This window comes from Hippoglossus hippoglossus, chromosome 11 (assembly GCF_009819705.1).
Source record: "Hippoglossus hippoglossus isolate fHipHip1 chromosome 11, fHipHip1.pri, whole genome shotgun sequence".
NCBI lineage: Eukaryota > Metazoa > Chordata > Actinopteri > Pleuronectiformes > Pleuronectidae > Hippoglossus > Hippoglossus hippoglossus.
Genome location: NC_047161.1, coordinates 2,542,859 through 2,559,693, shown reverse-complemented (window position 1 = coordinate 2,559,693; position 16,835 = coordinate 2,542,859). Strand labels below are relative to the sequence as shown.

Sequence of the window (16,835 nt, the reverse complement as noted above, 5' to 3'; positions counted from 1 at the left end):
TCCCACAAATGTTCAATTCCCACACAGGTAAAGTTTTGGCCACAAAAAGGGCAAAACGTTACCTGGGTGTTTAATAAAAGTTAGTGGGAGTATAGATGTGCAGACATTTGTCTTCTGCCTCATCATATTCAACCATAGAGACAGTAAAGTATACACATTGCATAGAAAGTAGGAAACAGCAGAGGCTGGTTTTATGTCCGGTTCATCATACACATATTTAAAGAAACTTATTTAATCAATATCAGAACCAATTGAAATCAGTTATTGAGTCTGGTTTTTGTTTTGTTTGTAGGCCTGTAGCTTATCATCTGATTAATTTATGCTTGTGTAACACAGTAGGCTACTAGTATGAGGGCTGTGGCTCAGGAGGTAGAGAGGGTCGTCCACTTTATAGAATGTCACGGTTCAATCCCAGTCTCCCCCATTACATGTGCCGAGGTCTCCTTGGACCCTGAGTTGTGCTGCTTGTGTGTGATGTGTGACAGAGAAAGTGCTGCACATAGATGCACTGTACGAGTCTGTGGGTGAGTGGGGGAATGTCTTGTAAAACTTTGTTAATGATCTTATCAAGACTAAGTGATTAAGTTGATTGACTAAATTCAATTTTATTCTATTTTAATCTATTTTATTTCCCAGAGTGACTTATTTTTTATTTTATTTGTTTATTTGTTATATATTATTTGTTTTTTTTCGTGGCTCATCCTCCTCGTATAGACGATCTTGGACGTCGCTTTGTCGCCCCGCTCTCTCCCGGTTGGCGCGTCACTGCGTTGCCGTGGAGACCCGTTACCGACGCCGGTGATGCGCGTGTTTACCTGAAACTGCGACAGCGACGCAACCGAAACCCGACACACACACTAATGAAGGACCCTCTTACATCAGAGAAAAGGAGCAGTAATACTCCAGAGAACTGGAGGGGAATGAAGAGGAGGAAGAGGAAGAGGAGGAAGAAAAGGAAGAGGAGGAAGAAGAGGAAGAGGAAGAGAAGGAAGAGGAGGAAGAGGAGGAGAAGAGGAGGAGAAAAGTGTGTGATGATCCACAGATCCCTCCATCCCTCCATCCATCCATCCTTCCTTCCTCCTGAGTCCTCTGCTCATTTACTTTGAGTGGCAGCGAGTGGGAAGTGAAGGCCACACACACACACACACACACACACACACACACACACACACACACACACACACACACACACACACACACACACACACACACACACACACACACACACACACATATCAACAGAGGCACAATAACATCAACAAACACAGAATACATCTCATCAGTGGAAACTGTTTTACCTCCAGTCTCTCCGCTGTCCTCTTCCTCCTCCTCTTCTGTGAGCGTTTCTTTTCTTCCTCCTCCTCCTCCTCTCTTCTTCCTCCTCTGCCACTTTATCTTTAGTGGTGGACAGAACCCAGTAAAGTACTTCAGCACGACCTGAAGTACTTGTACTTTTTAATTTATTGTTATGTCACTATACCAGGGGTCGTTTTCGTAGTTTTACTTCACTCCTACTCCTCTTCCACTCCTCTGCTCTGCCCTTCATCCTCCTCACCTCCTGCTTTCTTCCTCTTCGCCTACACTTCACCTCCTTCAGGCCTCCTCCTCCTCACTCCCTCTCCTTCTTGGTCTCTTATTCCTCACCCACCCATCGTCCTCCTGCGTCTTTACCTGATTCATTACACCTGTGCCACAAAACCTCTTCATCATGTATGGAATCCTGCAACTTATTTTCACGGTTGTTCTCTAGATTAAAGGTTCATCTCACTGGTTGTTGACACAGCCTCATAATGTCTCATTTCATGTTAAACCTTCTGTTCATGGTTTTATTCTACTCTTGGACACAGCTAAGCTAGTTGTTTCCCCCTGTTTCCAGTCTTTGTGCTAAGCTAAGCTAACCAGTATCTGGCTGCAGCTTCACATGTTCTCACACCAAATGGTCCCTTTAATCATCTGGTCGACAAAAGGTCAGAAAACCCTGAAAAAACGACCACGAAATGTCTTTTTCTGTCCAAAACCAGAAAGGTTTCAAGAAAACAAGCAAATATTCACATTTGAGAATTTATATTTTCCATCAGAGAAATAAAACCCTGTTCTTTTCCTACAATGATAAGTCAAGATGTGGTGAATCAGGCCTGTGAGTTAATCGCTTCAGCTCCAGTTGACATTTATTCGTGGGGCCGGACCTTCTGCTCCACCTGAGGACAAGTCAGGACGAAACCTGGACCAACCCCAGTGAGAACGGCCCCGTCGCTCCGCTGGGCTCAGCCCGTTGACAAGATGCTTCAGATCCACTCTCACAGTCGTCACACATGTAATCTCATAATCTCTCAATCGCTAAGACTCACATTCATACACTGAGATCCATTCAAAGCTGCACTTCAACACTGTTGTATATTTACAAATTGTAATTACACCAGTTATCATTGGATAGTTCTTGTTAAAAATATTTGTCTAACAAAGTGTCCTAATCACCTATAATATGCAGTTGATGTATAGTTGAGCATTGTTCTTATCATCAATGTGACAAAAATCTATATTGAAACACTGTTGTTTTGCATAAACTGTGGAAATTCTAATTAACCACAACCTTTAAGTGTCTTGTTTTGGTTTTAGTTGCTGAGACGTTTCTGTGAAAGGAGCTGATGTCACATCCGATAATCACATGTTATGTTTTACTCTTTAAACAGCTTCTGTCTGATCATCATAATCCTGATAAGGTCACAGATCTTCAGAAAGGAAAAGAGAGTGAATGTCAGTTTGAAAAATGTGTTGTTTGAAAGTTTCCTCTCTCACTTAAACTATATGTCGTAAAGAAGATTTGTGAAACATGTCAGTGCTGTGACAAAGCCCTCGGTTCAAATGTCTTTCTGCACCAAAGTCAGTTAATAACTTCCAAATGATTTCTAATTTTGGACTCACAACTCAGCAACTTGCAGCGGAGCAGCATCAGCACTTGGACTGAGCGTGTGTGTGTGGGGACTGAAAAGCTGCGGTGGAAACAACAGTTGGCTGATGAAGGAGGAGGAGGAGGAGGAGGAGGAGGAGTGAGGCAGAGCGAGTGTCTGCAGGGGTGACGGCCTGGTCGGGGGATGCAGACGCCGCCTGCATGTGAAAGCAGCAGCAACAAAGGCCCAGCAGGCCGCGCTGACGGCTACATACGTGTGAATCAGCGGGGTGATTGGGCCTAATTGATAACCAGAGTCACTATCAGTTCATTACTGTGGTGGTAATGACCCTCATCAGTAAACAGGAGCAATCAATCAGTGCTGATTGGTAAATGATGAAATACAGGAATCGTGGAGGAAAGTATTTGATCAGAGGGCGAAAGTGATTCTGTTAAATTTGTTCATACATCCTGTGAGTCTTAGTGTAATCTTTGTCACAAACATAACCCCGTGTGACAAATTGTAAGTTTAGTTAATTAGTAAGTTTATAAAAGCGATCAAACAGTTCTTAACCATCATATTTTAGTAACTGGGTTAAGTTAACCCACCACAGCGCCCACAGTCTAAGATTCAAATCACCAAAGCCATGAAAGAGTTATGCACATGTTGTAATTGGACAAATTGCAGAATAATACAACTTTTATCTTTACATAGCTCATTTCTAAAACAACCATATATTGTATATTGCATTTCTATTTCTATTTCCTACTCTATTTTCCACTTGCGCTCATACTTCCTTGTGCTGTTGGGTCAATTTAGGAATTTCCTCTTCAGGGGATAATCTTATTTCTGATCTGCTCTGTTGTTGTAATCTTGAACAAAACTCGATTTAATGATATAAACTGTGATGTTTTAGCTTTTTTATTAAAGTTTTAAAAAGTCCCACGTTGATTCTGTCTTTAATTGTTTAGTTTTTTTTTAGAGCTAAGTGTTTTCTCTCCGAGCAAAATCTGGCGTGTTTTGAAAATGGAAAACAGGCCTGAGGGGGCAAATGGTAACGGAGCCACACCCAAGAGTGAGCAGCGCTCGCTGTCGACAACAAAACTGTAATGGGAGAGGCCTTTTCACACCAGCCCATCTGTATGCATAAGAAAACACACGGAGTGAGGACGAGGCGGCTGGAGCGTGTTGGTGACAGCACAGGGAGCGAGGGAGCGTCCCACTGGCTGCAGGGGAAACTCTCCCTGCGACCCCTGCTCCTGTTTTGTTCTAAAGACGGAGTGATGGAGACGTTTTCCATGTTGTGTTGCTGTGCACTGCACCATGACTGTACGTACAGGAATAAGGAGGCCCTTGTCTGTGATTCTGTCTGTCTGTCTGTCTGTCTGTCTGTCTGTCTGTCTGTCTGTCTGTCTGTCTGTCTGCCCCCCGGCTGGTCAGATGATGTCTGTCTCTCTGCTGCTTTTGTCTCACCCTCAAAGCAGCGGGACAGTGTTCTGGGGTGTGTAGATAAGACGGAGAAAAGAAATCAGGTTGAAACACACGTGGAGAGTTTTGTAAATGAGGGGAAGAGGGGATGAAAAAGGAAGAGGTCAGGAGAGGAGAGCTGAGGGGGACTGCTGAGGATAAGTAGCGGGGGGAGGGGGAGAGAGGGAGAGAAAGAAAGAGAGTGAGACGGAGAGTGAGAGAGAGTGAATGGGCCCTTTGTGATCAAAAGGCTTGTTTATTTTCTTGGCGCTTGAACTCGTCAGGAGCCACATTGGGCCTGTCTGCACCGTCTACGTCCCCATCGCCTCGCCGACGTCCCAGCAACCAGCTCCGACTCACCGGGGGTGGGGGGGGGGGGGGAGCAGAACCACAACAGAACCAAAACAAGCACCTGAAACACGGAACGCGAAGTTTTAAACATTTCAAACGTTCCAAAACGACTCGGTTCAACGTCCTGGGGCTCTTGAGCGTTAGCAGACGTGGAAACACATTAAGTTCAAACTGAGTTAAAACAAATGTCTCTTGTGTTTGACTCTCGCTTGTTTGATTGTTTTCATCCTCTTCAAGTCCCGGTGGTGGAAAGTAACTAAGCAAGCACCTTTTCCTACATTATCACGATTACTTTACATTGTACAAACTATTCGACTCTACATTCGAGTCCATATGTGACTACATTCAGCTCTATATTTGACTTTATATTTGACTCAAGCTTTGTTTGTAACATTTTCTCTTCATGGTCTTGGTGAGATATAAACAAAAATGTGTGATTCAGCTTAAAAAAACATCAACTATTATTCTCTATGTAAACTGAGTCATATTAAACATTCAGTTTCCCCATTGGGAAGCTTTAAGGTTTCAAAATAAACTTATATGTAGTTTACACAGTAAATATTCAAACTCCAAACTCCATTATAGAACTTTGAATAAATAAATTCTCTTAAATTTGTCTGTACAGCTTTAATTTGCTCATGAAGACTTGAGATGCAACTGAAAGCTGCAGAAAAAGTTCAAAGACATTACCATGAAACGTTTGTTATAAAAACTTTCTTTCTTCTCTATAATTTTAAATAAAGTTGTGCAGGTTTGACTTGTTTGTTCAAGGGACTTAAGAGCTCAGACCATTTCTAAATGAGACAAATTCAACAGATATCAGATACTTTAGTTTTTAGTCATAAAATCAAATATCAATATGAATATTTACACTTAAATTGAAGTTAAAAAAAAGTTGACTATAGGATTTTATTTGTATGTTTGGGGCTTTTCAGGATGACGTCCTCTCTGCAAACTACCAGAGCTGGAAACTGAGAAACTCCCACATCACATGTCATTATAAAGCATTACGTTATATTACCGTAAACTCCTCTGCATTATGGGGGATTTTGCATCAGGCAGACACAGTGGTATAGTATGCAGTCACTCACACTCGGACAAAACCGCTCTGTGTTCCCCTCTCCCCCTCTGCCTCCCCCTCTTCTCCCCCTCTTCTCCCCCTCTCTCCCCCTCTCTCGCCCTCTCTCCTCCAGCTGGTATTCACACACGTGTAATGGGATTAACACGCTCCTGTGCGACGAGGGGAGGACAGAAACGGAGGAAAAGCAGAGAGGATGAGGCCATGGAAGAAACAGGGTTGGGGCTAAAATGGGGGGGAGGAGAGAGAGAGAGAGAGAGAGAGAGAGAGAGAGGGGTCCCTGAATAGGAAAACAAACATATAGAGGAAAGAGGGAAGGGTGGCAGAGCTCTTTCCGTTGGCTCGCTGTTACTCTACGGGAGGTCACAGGGGACATTTTAGGCTCATTTGAATTTCGGGGAGGACGGCCCCCTTCAAACTGAATGTGAATACAGTCAGAGCAACAAGCGTCTGAATGATCTACCGCGGTCGTCAATAAATAACCATCTCGTATTCTGTAAACTGTGAGTTTGACTGAGCTTATTCAACCAGGATTCATCTGCAAAGCAAAATCTGACAATGCAAAGGGAAGACTTGTGAGGAGGAAACGTGTTTTGAGAAAATGCGAGAATGTGAAATCACTAAATTATTGTGTTAGACATTACAAGAGGTGCTGACGTATCATATTCTAGCAAAGGGCAGAGTTCACTGAAGGTTCTTGTGCTCCACTCAATAGTTTTGTCATTAATGAACTTCCATAGAGTTATAACATAATGAATCACACGGCCGAATCTGAAAACAGCCACCGAGGGAACAAGTGGTGGGAACTTTGTCAGCATTTAATCAGGAGCTCTTCTGCAGAGAGACACAGAATCAGTAAAGCTTTAACGTGGAGGGCGACTGTGTGAGGCCACATTCAGTCCTTGGAGAGGCAGAGCGACGGCACAGAGGAATGTGAGAGTTATATTTGACCTATTTGCGGCCTTGTGCCAAGTCTGCAATGGAGAGAGAGAGAGAGAGAGAGAGAGAGAGAGAGAGAGAGAGAGAGAGAGAGAGGAGGAAGAAGAGCATGAGTAAGGGAAACCTGAGAGAGTAGAGAGGCATAAGTGGGTGAAGGGAAGAAGTGTGAGTTGGCAAGATGGAAGAGGGGGAGAAGGAGAGGACGGTGAAAGAGGAGGAGTTTGAGGAAGTAAAGAGAGAGGGGGGGGGGGGGGGGGGGGGGGGGGATTAGGAAGTGGAGCAGTCAGTCACTCGGGGAGAAGGCGAGGCATGTGAGGAACGGTGTCAGTCTATATAGAGCTCAGTGTTACTGGTCTCCTCTGTCTGTATCTGGAGGAACTCCCTCTTCCTATTCCAGTTGGCACCGTGCACCGCTTCCTCCCATAACACACTCGCCGAATACCCAGACTGCTCCGTCAACGCCGTCACTTTAGAAACGCTCCTATAAGTAAGAGGAAAGCTGCAACCTTCATCAATCACGTTCCTTCAACCTGCTGCCTGAACATTTCCCACAATGCCTTTCAACAGGCCGCAGGGAACATGTTCAAACTTGCTGAGGTCAGCCTGTCAGCATGAAGGGACATCACGTATTAAACTCCAGAGTCCCACTCGTGTGGTTATTTGGGGGCCGATGTCTAAGGGGCTGGGTTAGACAACTAGATTGTTATCACTATGGAAGAAGCCCTTCTTCAAAGCGTCACCAATTGATTTATGGCCACTGGGGGGCAGAATAACAACATACACGCCCAATTTGTTTTCAAGAAAAGCTGTTCTGTCCAACCAATCAACCAACTAAACAACTAACAGACCAACCAACCAACCAACCAACAAACAGACCAACCAACCAATCAACCATCCAATCAACCAATCAACCAACCAACCAGCCAACCAACCAAACAACCAACCAGCCAACCAACCAAACAACCAACCAACCAACTAACCAACCAACCAACCAGCCAACCAACCAGCCAACCAACCAACCAACCAACCAACCAATCAACCAACCAACCAATCAACCAACAAACAGACCAACCAACTAACCAATCAACCAACCAACCAATCAACCAACAAACAGACCAACCAACCAACCAACCAACCAACCAACCAACCAACCAACCAACCAACCAACCAACCAACCAACCAGCCAAGCAGCCAAGCAGCCAACCAACCAACCAACCAACCAACCAACCAACCAACCAACCAACTAACCAATCAACCAACCAACCAATCAACCAACAAACAGACCAACCAACCAACCAACCAACCAACCAACCAACCAACCAACCAACCAACCAACCAGCCAACCAGCCAAGCAGCCAACCAACCAACCAACCAACCAACCAACCAACCAACCAACCAACTAACCAATCAACCAACCAACCAATCAACCAACAAACAGACCAACCAACCAACCAACCAACCAACCAACCAACCAACCAACCAACCAACCAACCAACCAACCAACCAGCCAAGCAGCCAAGCAGCCAACACCTAATGTGATTCAAGTTGGACGGAGACAGAAAGTGACACAAATTAAACTTTGACTGAATGTGATGAACCAAACGAGAGAAGCAGAAATCACACACTTGTTGCAGAAAATAAACAAAACACGTCTCCAGGAGAAGATTTGTTTGTGGAGAATCAGAAATATTTGAGTCTATGAATGATTCCTTAAACTCCACCGGGCTGGAAGCACCGACTGTAAATCCGTCTCAGCTAACTGAGTCCAACGTTAAATTGAATTTAGCAGTGATAGCGCCGCCCGCGGCTCTTTGCCTCTGAGAAGCTCACAGTGGCTCATTCATAGGCTTTTACTGTCTGTTGACAGCGGAGACAGAAAAGTATGTAAAAGTGGACGGTGCTAACACACTGACAGGCCAATGAAAATACTAACCAGGTGCTCAGACTTGGTTCAGTGTTGATCTAAACGTCTGTGGCTTGGATGTGGAGCTGCAGGAGTGTGTGTGTCTGAGTTGTGTGTTTCTCATCTCCGTGAAACGCTCTTAACCTTTTTATATTTCAGGGAAGGTTTGTTGTTTCTCCCTCTCGCTTCATTCCCTCATTCCCTTTCCTAAACTCCTTCACTGCCTTTCCTACATCTTTTAAATCTGATCCTGCTCTTCATCACTCTTTCCTGTTTCCTTTTCTACACGTCTCACGGCAGGAAAACAGACCTGAGCCTCAGCAGCCCTGTTCCCCCCCTCTCCCCCTCTCCCCCTCGTCTGTATTGTTTGAATCTAATGTATATAGTGAGTGTGATATGTGTAGTCTGCTGTCTTGTGCTGTACAGATATGTGAGGCCCTGTTCTATGTCGACACGTCTGTACCTGTGTGTCAGAGAGAAGTTATAGCGACTGAGAGGTTGAGGTGACTGTGACTTTTAAAATCAGCTTCTTCTGTGTTTGAATAAAAACTGTTTACTTGAGGTGTTTTTTAAAATCTTAAACACAATTCAACTTTTTTTTTTTGCCGTAAAACAGCAGCTTTAAAGACTGAGACTGTAAAATGAGGAGAACGTTTCATCTTTCATTCCCACTTTGCTCCAGCAAGTTGAAGAGTGAAGCTGATCAGTTCAAAAAGACTCAGAAGTTATTAAAAACCAGAGTTTATCTCCAATACTCAGCAGGAAACTTAAAAAAAAAATTTTTTTTACAGCAGCAGCTCTTCTGGTTCAGGAAGCAGAGGATCATGGGTAATATCCACCGTCCTCCTGAGAAGAGCTTGAGATTGACAGACGACTTTACTCATGATGGTTATCAGGCTGTGAAGAGGATCTCAACAAATAAGATAGAAAGTGTTTTGAGAAACAACTTAACGACCTTTAACCTTTCATCGCTCAGAGTCCAACGAGCGAATGACAGTGTGTGGCTGCAGGGGGCGCTGGTGCTCAGTAACGGTTACAGTGTCGCTTTAAATCCTTGTCGGGCCTTTTCTGGTTAATAAAAACTGAAATAAAAACTAAAACGTTGCATCACGGAGGAGGTTTCGGGTTTTTCCCCCTCGACTCAAACATTAAACCTCTGTCATTTTCTACTTATTTGTATTCCAGTGATTGTCTTTTATTCTTGGATACATCTGTGATTCATGGTTTTGGCTCGACGCTCTCATCCACAGACACCGAGCGGTCTGTGGCTCAGACGCTTCGACAGTTGACTGACAGACAAGTCGGTTGCGATCAAGAGTCTGTGACCTTTAAGTCTATAAGACGCTCCCTCTTCCCACAAGACGATTACGATGATTCCTCCACAGGAGTGAGTCGCTCTGGAGGAGAAGTGATGTCTCCAGTAGAACATATCAAATGCCGGGCAGGGTGGAGTGTGGTGGGCTCGGCCACACTCAGCTACGCTCGGTTGGGTTTGGATCGAGGCTCAGTTTGTCTGAGTCGGGGTTGAGATTGGCTGGCACTGTGTTTGTGTAGGTTTGGCCGGGCTGGTGGGGAAGCAGCGTATAGGCTCAGCGGTGCGAACTGGCTGATGTCAAGAGTGTGATGGCAACAGACATCACAGCAGGACCGCGGCGATCAGCCAACGCGCCAACCCACCGCAAGCAGCCGGCCACCTACCACACACCCATACAGTTGTGTTTCTATAGCTACAGGGTGACTGTCTGCATCGCCGCGGTTGCCAGAGGACGTTGTGTCTGGAGGTGTCTGGAGGATGGAGCCTCACGCCAGACGCAGATGTGGTTGTCGTGTGTTTACGTTACAGGCGTGTAGCCGTGAGCACGAAGGCCGAGGACGCTTCACGCCAACCTGCCGGTCTGCGGGTTCAGAGAAACAGGATTTTAACACATTTCTATTGTTTTCAGATGTTGATCTCTGCAACTCTGATTACTTCAAACACGACCAGAGGTGGAAAGTAACTAAGTACATTTACTCAACCACTGTACTCTGAAGTACAAGTGTAACTTCATCTTCTAGGGGTTTCTCATCCCAACAATAACACAAGGTCCAGTTTAATGACGTCCTGAAGCAGCGTGAGATCATTGAGTCATCAGTTCCACCAGGGAGACATTATCCTGCAAATCAGATTTATACACTTTTGATTTCTCTTTCAGAAAGATGAGAGAAACCAGTCAAATTTACAATGATTGCATTTGCTTGTAATAGAGTAATATCACTGGTACTTTTTGTTTCAGGGAAGGATGTGAATACTCTGCCAACAGGTCCTGAAGAGTCAATCCTCAGTTCAGTATCAACACGTGAGAGTTACCTTCATGAATCAACACAACTAATTAAACCAACACTAACCATCAACTGTCCAGGGTCATGAGAGACCGAGCTGAGCCTGAACTGTTTACACACCGACTTTAATATGTATTCAAAATCACTCAGAACCAGTGTGGCGTGTTTGCACTGCAGACAGTTTAACTGCTGACACTGAATTTACATGTGAAATGTACCAGAGCAACACGTTAACTGCTGCTGTGATACGACTCTGACACTCACACACACACAGACACACACACACACAGACACACACACACACACACACACACACACACACACACACACACACACACACACTGAGAGCAGGTACAGTTTGTTTACAGCCAAAAGACGTCGACAACTATTTCCTCATCTTCTCTCAGACGATCATTCTCCAGTTCATCTGACTGGTTATGAAAAAGTTCATTAAGACCTGACAGTTTAAAAAAGACAGTTTTTCTATTGAAAAATAATATTTCTGTCAAACTGAATGAAGTTTTTCATCGTTATTTGTTTTTTCTGACTGTGAAAGTCTGTTCTCTTCAGATCCTGTTTGACTGAGCCGTGATAAAGTCATCTCAGAAACACTTCCTCTATCGTCTGAGCGTTTTAAAAATGGTGTCTCACATCTTAACCTGTGCTTCGTGTCTGAAATGAGACAGTGAAGAGAAACAGTTTGAAACCTTCCTTCAGTCAAAATGCAGAAAATATGAAGTCAAATTAATGTTTGTTTGCTATTATGAGTTTAAGAAAATTACATATAAATCATCACTTTAAAAAGTAATTTCCCTCTTTTGTTGAGACTGTGTTTTCTGAGAACACGAGTCTGAAAACTCAACAGCACTGATCTGTTCATACGGAGGGGACACCACCTAGTGGCTCAAAAGATAAACTGCAACCTCTATTTATAGAAAAAGAGTAGAACTCACATTTAAGATCTAAGTACAAAATGGAAATTATCGTCATAATTTATTTAAAAATTGTGGAAATAGTGAACATTCTAATATTAAATATAAATGACGAATACAGTCGTCTTCTTTCCCTCTGGATCAATATGTTTGTAATTTCTTGCTCTGTAGGAAAAAGTAATGAATGATTTAAGGGTTTTAAAGGGTTTGAACTTTAAAAGAACACAAAATATAAGTTTATTTCTTGTGGGAATGAATCAATTTGCAGACAACAACAAAAAAACAATAAAGTCGGGTTTGAAAAACAATATTAAACTACTATTTTGGTGAATTTCTAAAATGCATGATTATTTTTGTATTTATTGAACTTATTACAAAGTGGAGGGACATTGGTTCTTTGTGTTTGCTCATTTGAGGCAAAGTGAATAACAGAAAAAAACCCAAAGCATTAAAAAGTGTTTTATCTGGAAAACGATTGTTTGTTTGATTATTTCTGTTGAGGCTCATGAAACAGTTGTTATCATTTGAAGTCTTTTCTGCTGCTGCTCCTCGGCTGCTCCTCGGCTGCTCCTCTGCTCCTCTGCTGCTCCTCTGCTGCTCCTCGGCTGCTCCTCTGCTGCTCCTCTGCTCCTCTGCTGCTCCTCGGCTGCTCCTCTGCTGCTCCTCTCAGTGCTGTGGTCACATCGGAGCTGCTGATGTCACGGCTGCTTCACACCTGGTGTTTCATTTGGGTTTGCAAACATTTGGCTCCGTCACATCTGGAACGGGGTGCACACACAGAGGTTCATTCATGGTGTGTGTGTGTGTGTGTGTGTGTGTGTGTGTGTGTGTGTGTGTGTGTGTGTACAGAGAAAGAGAGAGAGAGAGAGAGTTTCTTACTTGTAGCAGGCGAAGCAAAGTTGCTCCTCAGGGACATGTGGGTAACAACATGTTAGTTCCCAGACGAGAGACGGGGACTGACTGGAAACACACACACACACACACACACACACACACACACACACACACACACACACACACACACACACACACACACACACACACACACACACACACACACACAGACGAGCCCACCCAGATGTGAACCACCCAGGACCAATAGCAGCATCATTATTTCACACGATGGGCTCATACCTGCCCTTCGTGTCTCCATGATGGCAGAGGACGTTTCATCCGAACGGGACAAAGTCAAACTAAACATCTTCAGGTCTCAGGCCTTCAATCAAGAAACAAACTAAATGTCTGTATTGCTTCTTCATTTGGCCCCAATATGAACAGAAGCCCTGAAGAGAAACTGTGTTATTATATCTTTGCAAACAGGGCGAGAGGGAACAGATCTGATCGTAAGTCTCGGTGCTGCGACTTGAATAATGTGCAGACGGAGAAAAACGAGCTCAAGCTTTCTCCCCAGCAGCTCTTTGCATGTGCACTGGTTTGATTTAGTGCAGATAGGAACATTATGGTTTGGCTGATGTGTGACACACGCGTCTGGATCCAGCTCATGAAAACCCGGAGGAGGAGGAGAAGGAGGAGGAGGAGGAGAATGTAGAAAACTGGCTGAACAAAGTGTAGTTTTTGGGCAAGAAAACCAGTTCGATCTCTGTTCTCTAAACAACAACACACTTTTAATCCCCAGCAGCTGCAGCTTGGAGGCTTGTGGTGCTACTTGGAACGCCACTGGAAATCCTGGCCCCTGCGAGGCCAACAACAGCACTAGCACATTAAATATCGATGCCCCCCCCCGGTCGGCTGCAGAGCTCCTGTCCTGCTCCGGGCCCCCTGAATGATTCAGGCCTTTCCCTCCCTGATGGCACCCCTGGACGGGCAACTGCCAGAATGTAGAGCAAAGTGCACGTGTGCTGAAAAATCTTGCTGCTTTGTCAGCAGCTGTCAACAAAACAAAAAAATGTGAGAGGACTTGGAGACAAAGAGCAGAAGGAAAGAAGAGACGAGGAAGACACGGGACACATTAACAGGGAGGAAGACCTGGTTTGGGTTTGTGGTTCATTCTGAAGACTGAAAGTGACTCGTGTGGATGTTGTCTTATTGTTTTAAAGTAAATCGACTACTACTATACTATATATATATCTACTATAGCCGCTAACATCTTGTACAGAATATAAATAATTGATAAATTGAGATAACTGTTTGAGTTAGAAATTCAAACTTTATCTAAAACTCCCTTAAGTCACACATTCAGGTTCATGACCTGGAACTGTTGCATCTGCTTCCTCGTTTTCTAACAAACACGTTCGATCCCCATTTGTGCTTTTTCACCACAGGATGTAAATAAAGATAAACGACGCGGCGCCACTTCCTCCCACTCTTCAGAGATACGGCCAATCAGGAGTCAGGGCGACAGAGGTGTCGGTGTAAACAGGAAGCATTTGGTTGTTGGTTGCAGAAAGAGACTTGGCTGCAAACGAGAAGCAGAAGAATTTCTCGGTGGAGCTGTTACTGATTATTACTGAGCTGTGATCTACAGGCTGATGATGGTTGTTTTTTTTATAGGAGCCTGACGACTCAGACATCATCAGGAAGCGGTTGTGAGCGTCTTCGTGACTGTTTCCAAAATATCTCCACCTCCGTCGTCCAGACCAAAACACAAGGGCAGAGTTTTGAAACTAAAAAGCGGGACCGGCAGAGTTCCTGTGGATTCCAGAGAAATTATGTTTCCCTTCATTTTATTGCATCAAATAAAAGAAACAAATATCTGACGTGTACTTTGACTTTTTAGTTTGGTCCATGTCCCATCTGCTAACATGGAGGAGGCGGGATATATGAGCTATACTGTAGCCGACCACCAGGGTGCGATCCAGACGCTTTGGCATCTTTATGTTTTTGACAATAAACAAACAAACAAACAACAACAACAAGGACGACGCAGGCTTTGGTCTAAATTCGCACTTTATTCCTAAACACTTACAGGTTTGTTTTGTCCCCGTTTCCCTGGCCCCCCCCCCCCCCCCCCAAAAACAACAGGCACACAGATAGCGATGAGTTCAGGGACAGTTTCAAACCCAAACGTTTCCAACAGAATCAAGTTATAGAATCAACTCAGACAGAGAGAGCCTGCAGGTCAAAGGACAGCGTATTGTAAGCATACTTCAAAACAGAAGACCCAGGAAACAGATACTAAAGCTGACAGAGCAGTGTTTGCTTCGTCTTCACCATCACCATCATCCTCATCATCATCATCAATATCGTTAGGACACATTAAAGAACACTTTCGGAGCCGTCATAAAAACGTGGGCGTTGTACAATGCGGATAAAAAAGAAAATCAAGGTGAGAAGATACAGTGGAACTCTTTGGTTTTCACTATTGAGGTTTTTTCTCTTTAGCAGTAAAATCTATCTTTGCTCTTCCTCTTAACCTTTGGATTTAAGCTGCATTGTAGAAAAAATAGAAATGAAAACGCTTCTTTTAAATTTCTCCTAAATAAAGGAACATGGGGGCGAAACAAATACCGACTGAAGTGATTCTCTCTCTTTTGTTTTCTGTCTGCTGTCAGGTTTTTTTTTTTTTTACGTCTTGTGTTCTCAAGGCCAAAGAAAGTTTTATTTGGTTTGTGACTCGGAAAAAAGTTGAGCAGAGTAAAATGAACATTCACAGCCACAGAAGAACTACAGTAAAAAAAAAACTGTCAAGGCCTGAAGTGCTCTTATTATCTGACAGTATTTTAATACGAACGTCAGGCGCTGGATTTCCTTTGTTTGATCAGTTACGAGAATCCTGAATGTTTATGTACACATGGAACCACCGTGAGTGTGTGTGTGTGTGTGTGTGTGTGTGTGTGTGTGTGTCGTGTGTGTCGTGTTTCGCTGTGGTAGTTTTTTAACTTTGGTATCATTCTCTGTCCACCACAGCGGAATCTGACGCCACAGGCACACGTCGAGTCAGAGCTGCACTGCTGTCGGAGCAGAAAAAACTCAAATCTTACAAATATAAATTGGTATTTTTCTTCAGAGTTTCGTCGTCCGTGCATTGTTTTTTAAGCTCTGCGGTGGATTTCCTCACTCGGGCGACTCACTGAAAACATAAATCAGCACGTGTCCTTTGAGTAAAAACACTGAACCTGGAGTTAAAACTTTCCCCCCCCCCGACAGCAGTGAGGAACACACACACCTCCCTGAACTCAGCCGACAGGAGGCGGTGGTGTTTTCTGTAGGTTAAAGCCATAAGAACAAGTGGTTAGTGAACATCTTTGTTTTTCCTTCCTCCCTCACTCCTGAGTTCAGACATCGTCCCTTTTTTTTTTTGTTCTTTTTTTCTTTTGTCATTAAAGCTCGAAGATCTATTTGGTTTTCATCAGAGTATCAAGAGGTAAGAGTCGGAGCCCCCGTCGGCCTGAAGCGGGACGGAGGGAGTCACAAAGCTTTTCAGAGAGAGCAGAGGAGGAGACGACAGGAAACGGACATGTTGGATTTCAAACCAAAGCGTGGGACACAAAAATTAGGAACCAACCACTGGGCAGTTTAACCAGTTTGGAGAGAGTGAGACTGGTTTGAACAGCTGCTGGAGTCCGATGAGTTTACTTCACAGTCACATTCCAGACACACGTCAATGTCCTGAAGCTACAAATGGGCCTCGATCTGCCTGGACCGGGTTCCTGCAGCTCGACGTAAATCAATTACAAAGTTTGTGACTTAAATTCTTCCTCAGCTCCTTAAAAACTAACGTGATTCACTAAATCAGGCTGCTACAAACTTCTGAATTTTAAGTAATAATAATAAGGCCACTGAAGGAGGTGTAACTTCAGCTAACGGCCCCAAAAACGTACAAACTAAATGTAACTGCCAATACTTTATAAATGTAGGTATTACTTTGTTGTATTCATATCCATATACATGGAGAAGTACGAGTTGTAATCTGATTATGCCAAACCCAACTGACGCCAATTAGCTAGCTGTGTATTCCACCGTTTTGTAATTTAAAATTTAGAGAATACATATATTTG

The 16,835-nt window shown here is 43.9% G+C and overlaps 1 protein-coding gene across 1 annotated transcript in view; it reads right to left on the bottom strand.

The window, feature by feature from the left end:
- LOC117770959 (tapasin-like) overlaps positions 1 to 16,835 on the bottom strand; it is a 1,175,540-nt gene that overhangs the window by 627,109 nt on the left and 531,596 nt on the right. The window lies entirely within an intron of this gene.